Raw genomic sequence first — 9,558 nt, 5'->3', positions numbered from 1 at the left:
GTGGATGGAACTAAAGTGTATTATGCTAAGCGAAATAAGTCAATTGGAGAAAGACAAATATCATATGATTTCACTCATATGTGGAGTTTAGGAAACAAAACAGATGAATGTAGAGGAAGGTAAGCAAAAATAAGATAAAAACAGAGAATGAGACAAACCATTAGAGACTCTTAAATCCAGAGAACAAACTGAGGTTTGCTGGAGGGGTGTTGGGGGGGTGGGCAAAATGTGTGATGGGCATTGAGGAGGGCACTTGTTGGGATGAGCACTTGGCATTACATGTAAGTGATGAATCACTAAATTCTATTCCTGAAATCATTGTTACATTATATGTTAACTAACTTGGATTTAAATTTTTAAAAATATCAGAATGGCTGAAATGAAAATTGTGACATCAATGTAAGCAAGAATGTAGAGAAAGTAGCTCACTCATACATGCCTAGTGAGAATGAAAAATACCACAGCCACTCTGGAGAACAGTTAAGCAGATTTCCTTTAAAGAAACATACAGGGGCTCTGGGTGGCTCAGTTGATTAAGCGTCCTACTTCAGCTAAGGTCATGATCTCATAGTTTGTGGGTTCAAGTTTCTATGCTGACAGGCTCTATGCTGACAGCTCGGAGCCTGGAGTCTGCCTCAGATTCTGCATCTCCCTCTCTGCCCCTCCCCCACTCATGCTCAGTCTCTCTCTCACAAATAAACATTTTTAAAGATTTAAAAAAAGAAAACGTTTAAAAAATAATAAAGAAACATATACATATAATTGTACTCCTGGGCTTTTATTCTAGAGAAATGAAAACATGTTCACACAAAAACCTTTACAAAAATGTTGTTAGCAGAATTATTCACAGTATCTAGAAAAGTGAAAACAATGCAGATATACTTCAGTGCAAGAATAATAAAACAAACTATGGTACATCCATATCATGGGATTGTATTCAGTAATAAACAGGAGCTAACCATTGATACATACAAAACATGGATGATTTTCCAGAGAACTATGCCAAGTGAAGGAAAAAACCTAATCCTAAAAGGTTACATAACGCATGATTCCATTTATGTATCATTCTTGAAATGATAATATTTTAGAAATAGATTACAGATTAGTGATTACAAGGGTTAACAAAGAAGTGGGTGTGAGTATAAAAGGGCAATCAAAGGGATACTTATGATGATGAAAATGTTCTGTATCTTGGCTATATCAATGTCAATGTCATGGATGTGTTATTGAACTATAGTTTTGCAAGACCTTACTATTGGGGGAAGAGGGTAAAGGGTAGAGTGGATTATTATTTCTTACAACTGTACATATGAATGTACAATTATTTCAAATGTGAAAGTTAATTTAAAAATCAGGAGTGATGTCAGCAAAAATGTAGCCTAGAAAGCTCCAAGTTCTCATTCCACCACAGAAACATCATAAGTAAACAACAAGAAGCTGTCTGGGCCAACCTTATAGGAACTCTGGAAAACATTCAAATGTTTAGAGCAATCAAGCAAATACCCCATCAGTAAAAAGCCATCTTCAAAATGGTAGAAAATCTTTGTGTTTTACTCATCTTTGCCTCACCTCTTCCCTGATGGATCATTAAACTTACTCATGAACAGATGGCAGCCCACTTTCTAGTTGCCTCCCTTGAACCAGATAGAGCACAGCAGGACTTACTTGCAAGTTATTGGATTTGCTGTTCTAACCTGCTTAGGTGATGCTGAAAGGACTGAAGGCACTTTTCTCTTTCAGGTAAATCAGAGTACAGGTTGGAAAAGTGGTAGGCACTGGTTCACAAAACTACAAAGTAAACTTGAAACCCCCAGACATCTGGGGCAAAAGATTATGCATGGAGTCATAACAAAAGATCATCTGAGACCTGAAAGAGAAGCTGGAGTAAAAAAATGTTTTTATTATTTATTTTGAGAGGGAGAGTGCACATGTGCAAGTGTGGGGGGGGAAGAGAGAGAGGGAGAGAGAGAGATAATCCGAAGCAGGATCCATGTTGTTAGCACAGACCCCTACACAGGGCTCAAACCCACAAACCGTGAGATCATGACTTGAGCTGAAACCAAGAGTTGGCTACTTAACCAACTGAGCCTCTCAAGCTCTCCCCACCCGACTTTTTTTTTTGAAAAACATCAAAAAAAGTTCCTCATATGAGAGAATTTAGAAAGTCAGGTGCATACCCAGGAAAGATGCATGCTCAGAAATGTCCTGAGAAGACCGTAAACTATCATCTTGGGTTGATCCCTAGGCACAGAACAAGCCAAGACCAGCTAAGTGATGAAGAAGCACCTCAACATAGAGCCAATCTGGTAATACTGGGAGAGGTGGCTGTTCTCTTTTTTCCTCTTATGAATTTTTTTTGCTTCTTTCTTTGTTCATTTCAGCTCCCAGCATTCAAGGAATCTCTTTCAAAACATTAACAAAACATGAGCTATGAAAACAGAGACTTCAGTGATCACACTCGACAAGGAATAGTTTTTGAAAAACAGTTTGGGAAAGTCTCAAAGCAAAAAGTCTACTATAGCCTTTAGCAATTAAAAAACTATCAAAGTACAGGGAAAGTGGTATAACCTGATTTCTAGACTTAACACATAATAGCTAAATGCCCAATGTTCAAAAAAAAAATGGCAAGGCATACAAAAAAACAGTAAAACATTCAAAAGAACAAAATTAATTGGCAGAAATTGACTCAGAAAGCTCAGATGTTACACTTAATGTACAAAGACTTTAAAATAACTGTCTTAAATATGCCAAAAGAGTTAAGGGAAATGTGGACAAAGAAGTAAAAGAAATCAGGAAAATGATATATGAACAAAATGAGAATGCTAACACAAGGACAGAAATTACAAAAAGGAGCCAAACAAATTCTAGAGCTGAAAAATCCAATAACTAAAATGAAAAAAATTCACCACAGGGGCAGAACATCAGATTTGAGTAGGCAGAAGAAAGAATCAGCAGATACCTGAAGACAGGACAATGTAATTTATCATATGAGGAACAGAAAGAAAAATTATTGAAAAAAGAAAAGTAGGGGGTGCCTTGGTGGCTCATTTGGTTAGTCGTCCAACTTCACCTCGGGTCATGATCTTATGGTCAGTGAGTTCTGGCCCTGCGTTGGGCTCTGCATTGACAGTGCAGAGCCTGCTTCAGATCCTCTGTCACCTTCTGTCTTCCCTTCCTCCAGATTGCGCTTGCTCTCTCTCTCTCTCTCTCTCTCTCTCTCTCTCTCTCTCACTATCTCTCTCTCTCTCAAAAATTAATAGCCATTTAAAAAAATTTTTAGAAAAGTAAGTGGAGCCTAAGGGACATGTGAGATACCATAAAGAATATAAATACTGCATTACTGGAGGCCCAGAAATTGAAGACAAATATAAATGGACAAGAAGATCGCTTGAAAAAATGTCAGCAGGAGCCAGTACAGGGCTAATATTTGCTACCTAACTTGCTAACACTGCTACCACCCCCATTCTCTGAGTATGTTGTAGATGTGGCCCCCCCAGTATGCTCCTGGCCACAGCTCACTCAGGGTAGTACTGCAGGCCTGACAGCGTGCAAGCAGCCCCGACAGGGGACAGCACCACTCCAGGGTAACTCCTGTGCTAGAGACAGAGAAAGATAACCACATACACCCGTACACCAGGCCAACTGTGGCCCCAGAAGTGGGATGGAGACAGAGAGACGGTCTGATTGAAGGGCGTGCCCACCAATGAAAATTTCTCAGGGGACAAAACAGGGAAAACACCTTGCAGTTTTGTGTTACTGCATCTCTGGCAATCACCTGGTTTGACTCAACTAAAGTCCAAGTGGCCCTAAACTGGCCCAGTAACACCACAGGGACAAAAACACTGCCCACAACAGGCAAAGAGAGCCACTGCAGACAAATGGACTGAAAGAAAAAATGGCTCAGCTGCAAAATCAGGGCATACACAACACACATAGGAGACATGCCTGAAATGCCAGTTTCCAGTGAACAGGGAACACTGCAATGCAAGGCACTACAGGATCTCTTATTCATAAGGCCATTACTTTCAAGCAAGAGATGTAGCTGACTGTCCTAACAGAGAAACAAACACAGAGAGTTAGACAAAATGAAAAGGCAGAGGAACATGTCCCAAATGAAAGAAGAGGACAAGATCACAGCAAGAGACCTAAGTGAAACAGAGATAGGTAATACGCCTGATCAAGAATTTAAAGTAATAATTATAAAAGTACTCACTTAACTTGAGAAAAGAATGGAAGACATCAGTGAGACCCTTAAAAAAGAGATAAAAAAGAACCAATCAGAGAAAAAGAACAAAATAAATGAGATTCAAAATACACTAGGAGAAATAAATAGTAGGCTAGAGGAAGCAGAAAAATCAATCAGCAACCTGAGGGACAAAGTAATGGAAAATAATAAAGCTGAGCAGATGAGAGGAAGAAAATTATGCAAAATGAGAACAGACTTAGGGAACTCAGTAACACCATCAAGCATAATAACATTTGCAGAAGAAAAAGAGAGAAAAACTTTTCAAATCTGGGGAAATAAATAGACATCCAGATTCAGGAGGCACATAGATCTCCCCATAAAATCAACCTAATGAGGTCCACAACAAGACACACAGTAATTAAAATGGCAAAAAAAGTAGTGATAAAGAGAAGCAGCAAGGGAAAAGAAGCAGTTACATTTAAGGGAAACCCCATTATGCAATTAAGGTCATTTCTTCAGCAGAAACTTTTCAGGTCAGAAGGCAGTGGCATGATATATTCAAGATGCTGAAAAGAAAATGTGTGCAGGCAAGGATACTCTATACACCAAGGTTATCTTTCAGAATAGAAGAAGGAATAAAGAGTTTCCCAAACAAACAAAATTTAAAGGAATTCATGACCACTAAACCAACCCTATAAGAAATGTTAAAGGGGACTCTTAGAGTGGAAAGGAAAGATCATAAGTAAGAGTAAGAAAAAAAGGAAACAAAAAAGCAGTAAAAACTAAGTATGTCTGTAAAATTCAGTCAAAATACTCACATATTAAAAGGTTATAAAGTATGACACCATATACCTAAAATTTGGTGGGGGAGAGGAGTAAAGAATGGGTTCAAACTTAAGCAAGCATCGACTTAATATGGACTGCTATATGCAGATGTAATCTACATCCCTAATGGTAACCACAAATTAAAAAAAAAAAAACAGTAATAGACATACAAAAATAAAAGAATCCAAGTATATCACTAAAGAAAGCCAACTAGGGGCGCCTGGGTGGCGCAGTCGGTTGAGCGTCCGACTTCAGCCAGGTCACGATCTCGCGGTCCGGGAGTTCGAGCCCCGTGTCGGGCTCTGGGCTGATGGCTCAGAGCCTGGAGCCTGTTTCCGATTCTGTGTCTCCCTCTCTCTCTGCCCCTCCCCCGTTCATGCTCTGTCTCTCTCTGTCCCAAAAATAAATAAACGTTGAAAAAAAAATTAAAAAAAAAAAAAAGAAAGCCAACTAATCATGAGAGAAGAGAACAAGGGAAGAAAGTAACAGAGAAGAACTACAAAAATAACCATACAACAAGTAACAAAATGGCACTAGGTACATACCTATCAATAATTACTTGGAATGTACGGATAAATGCTCCAATCAAAAGACACATGGTGACAGAAAAAACAAAACAAAACAAAACAAAAACAGTGGTGCCTGGGTGGTTCAGTCAGTTAAGAGTCCAACTTCAGCTCAGGTCATGATCTCATAGGTTTGTGGGTTCAAGCCCTGTATCGGGCTCTCTGCTCTCAGCACAGTGCCTGCTTCAGATCTTCTCTCTCTCTCTCTCTCTCTCTCTGACCCCTCCCCCCCTATCAAAAATAAACAACCATTTTTTTAAAAAACAAGGGACACCAGGGTAGCTCAGTTGTTTAAGTATCTGACTCTTGATTTCAGCTTTGGTCATGATTTCACATCCATGAGTTCCAGCCCCACGTAGGGCTCTGCGTTGACAGTGCCGAACCTGCTTAGAATTCTCCCTCTCCCCCTCTGTCTCTGCTCCCTACCCCCATTATTTCTATCTTTCTTTCTCTCTCTCAAAATAAATAAATAAACTTTAAGAAAGCAAGACCCATCTATATGCTGCCTCCCAGGGACTCATTTCAGATCTAAAGACACATACAGATTGAAGGTAAAGGGAAAGACTAATAGGAAGATGGTGGTGTGGTAGAAGGACCCTAGGCTCTCCTCATCCCATGAATACAACTAGGCAACTATCAAGTCATCTTAAATGCCCTAGAAATTGACATGAAGACTGACAGAACAAACTCCACAACTAGAGAGAGAGAGAAATGGCCATGTTGAAGAGAGTGGGAAATGGGGAGGTATGGTTTAAGGGAGATACAGATTCTGGCTGCTGTGGAAGGGAGGGAGCCATGGTTGTGGAGAAGGGTAAGAGAGAGGGGAACACAGAAAAGAGAATGTTTCCCCATAGCAAATGGCTTTGAAAATCTGAGGGGCTGAATTTCATGAGTTCTTACAACTAGTGGAACTTAAAGCCTGGTGTTTTAAAGGTCAGTGGGTTTGGCTGCAGAGCCTGGAGGCTCTTGGAGAAAAGGCAGACAAACAACCTGGGAGTATACATCATGAAAACAGTGATATGAAGAGTGCCTGAGACACACATTGGGCAGATTATTTGCTCTTATGGAGCATATCCCTGAAAGACAGCATTCACAGGGACATGGCTCTGAGAACAAAGGAGACGGCTGGGGCCATTTCCCTCCCCTTCCCCTCAGAATAAACAGAGAGCCACCTGTGGGAAGGAGCACAGTTCAGAAACTGGCTGCCTGACTTGCCTACATTAAGATGTACCCCCTGTACTTTGGTGGAATTGCCCTTATCAGTCACACTTACCTCAGTCTGAGCATGGCAGGCCTCTCCTCCCGAAGATTAGCACAAACCCCTGCCCACACCACGTCTCCTGACCAGAGTTTTGCAGGGCCTCAGTTCTGGTGGAAGTAGTGACAGATCTCATTCACAAGCAAACCAGAGCACACCTAGTTAAAATTCACCACATTTAGTACAGAGACCAAACACTGCCCACAGCAGGCAAAGTGAGGCTCTGCAAACAACTGGCCTGAAGGATAGAGCAGCCAGAACAGAAAAGCAGAGTGCATGCTGCACACAGTGTTGACACTCCCTAAAGCATCAGGCCTGGGCAATACATGATTTCTTCATAAGGCCATTACTTTCAGGAAGAGATGTAACTGGCTTTTCTAAACAAAGAAGCAGGGGCGCCCTGGGTGGCTCAGTTGATTAACTGGCTGACCCTTGATTTTGGTTTAGGTCATGGCCTCACGATTGATGAGTTTGAGCCCCACATCGGGCTCTGTACTGGAAGTGTGGCACCTGCTTGGGATTCTGTCCTCTTTCTCAATGCTTCTTCCCTGCTCATGCTCTGTCTCATAAAATAAATTAAAAAAACATTTAAACAGAGAAGCAGACAGAGACTTAGATGAAATGACAAGACAGGGATTTATCCCAAATGAAAGAACAAGACAAGGCCACACTCAGAGATCTAAGTGAGGAAGATAAAAGTAACATGCCCAATGGAGAATTTAAAGCAACAATCATAATGATACTCACTGGACTTGAGGAAAAATGGAAGACATTAGTGAGAACATTACCACAGAGATTTTTAAAAAGGTAAAAAAAAAGAATCAGAGATGAAGAGTACAATAAATGAGATTAGAAACACACTTGATACAAAGAAAAGCAGGATGGAAGAAGCAGAGGAAAGAAATAATGATCTAGAAGACAAAGTAATGAAGCTGAACAAAGAGAGAAAGAAGAATTATGCAAAATGAGAATGGACTTAGGGAACTCAGTGACTCCATCAAATTTAACAATATTTGCATTATAGGAGTACCAGAAGAAGAGAGAAGGGGGGAAAAATTTATTTGAAGAAATAATAGCTGAAAATTTCCCTAATCTGGAGAAGAAAACAAACATCCTGATGGAGAGACCAAAAGTGACAGTATAAAGGTAGGAAACACAAAAGCAGTAAAAATAAATATTTCTATAAAAAATTAGTCAAGAAATTCAATATTTATATGAATATTATATGAATATTATATGAATAGTATATTTATATATGGATATTATATGAATATATTTATGAATATATATGAACATTATATTTGAATATATGAATATTATATGAACACATATGAATATTATATATGAATATATACATATATATTCAAATATATATGTATATATCCATATATACAAATATTATATTTATAATATATGTGAATATTATATTTATAATATAGGAATATTTATAATATATTATATTTATAATATAGGAATATTTTTTAGCCATAAAAAAGGAAATCTTATCATTTGCAACAACATGAATGGAGCTAAAGAGTATAATGGTAAGTGAAATAAGTCAGTCAGAGAAAGACAAATACCATATGATTTCATTTGTATGTGGAATTTATGAAACAAAACAGGGGCACCTGGGTGGTTTGGTCAGTTAAGCATCTGACTCTTGGTTTAGGTTCAGGTCATACATAATCTCACAGTTTCATGGGTTCAAGCCCCATGTGGGCTCTGTGATGGCAGTGTGGAGCCTGCTTGGGGTTCTCTCTATCTCTCCTTCTCTTTCTGCCCCTTTCCCTACTCATGCTGTCTATGCCTCTCTCAAAATAAATAAATAAACTTTAAAAAGAGAAACAAAGGGGGAAAAAAGAGACAAACCATAAAACAGAGTCTTGACTATAGACAACAATAGGTGGTTACCAGAGGGGAGGTGGGTGGGGAGATGGGTGAAATAGGTGAAGGGGATTAAGAGTACACTTATACTGATGAGCACTTAGTAATATATCCAATTGTTGAATCACTGTATTATACACCTGAAATTAATATAACACTATAGGTTAACTATACTGAAATTAAAATACAAAATAAATTTAAAAGAAAAAATAATAGGCAAAAGTAGCTCAGATTTGATGGAAGACATGTATCTACAAATCCAAGAAACTCAATGAACTCCAAATGGAAACCAAAAGAAACACACACTAAGGTACGGTATAGTCAAACTGTTCAAAGACAAAGAAAGAATCTTGAATGGAGCAAAAAGAAGCTACTCAGCATGTGATGCTCAATAAAATTATCACCTGACTTCTTACCAGAAATCCTGGAAACCAGAAAATAGTGGGATAATATATTTACAATTTTGAAAGAAAACTGTGTCTCCCAAGAATTCTCTATCTGGCAAAACTGTCCTTCAAAATTGAGGGGGAATGGAAGACATTCCAAGATAAAACCAGGGGAGTTCATTACCACTAAACATGGCCTACAAGAAATGCCAAATACAGTATTTCAGATTGAAATCAAAGGATGGTAGGCAGTAAACGTTGAATTTGAATGAAGATCCAGCTAATGGAAATAATGACCATATATAAAAGTCAATGTTATTGTTATTTTGGATAGTAAGTCCACCTTTTGTTTTCTACATAATTTAAAAGACAAATGCATAAAAATAATTTTAATATATCTTATTAAGCACACAATATATAAAAATGAAATGTGTATATCAAAATATAAAGCAG

The sequence above is a fragment of the Prionailurus bengalensis genome, chromosome A1 (genome assembly GCF_016509475.1).
Source record: "Prionailurus bengalensis isolate Pbe53 chromosome A1, Fcat_Pben_1.1_paternal_pri, whole genome shotgun sequence".
NCBI classification, from domain to species: domain Eukaryota; kingdom Metazoa; phylum Chordata; class Mammalia; order Carnivora; family Felidae; genus Prionailurus; species Prionailurus bengalensis.
Note: the sequence above shows the minus strand (reverse complement) of the source record.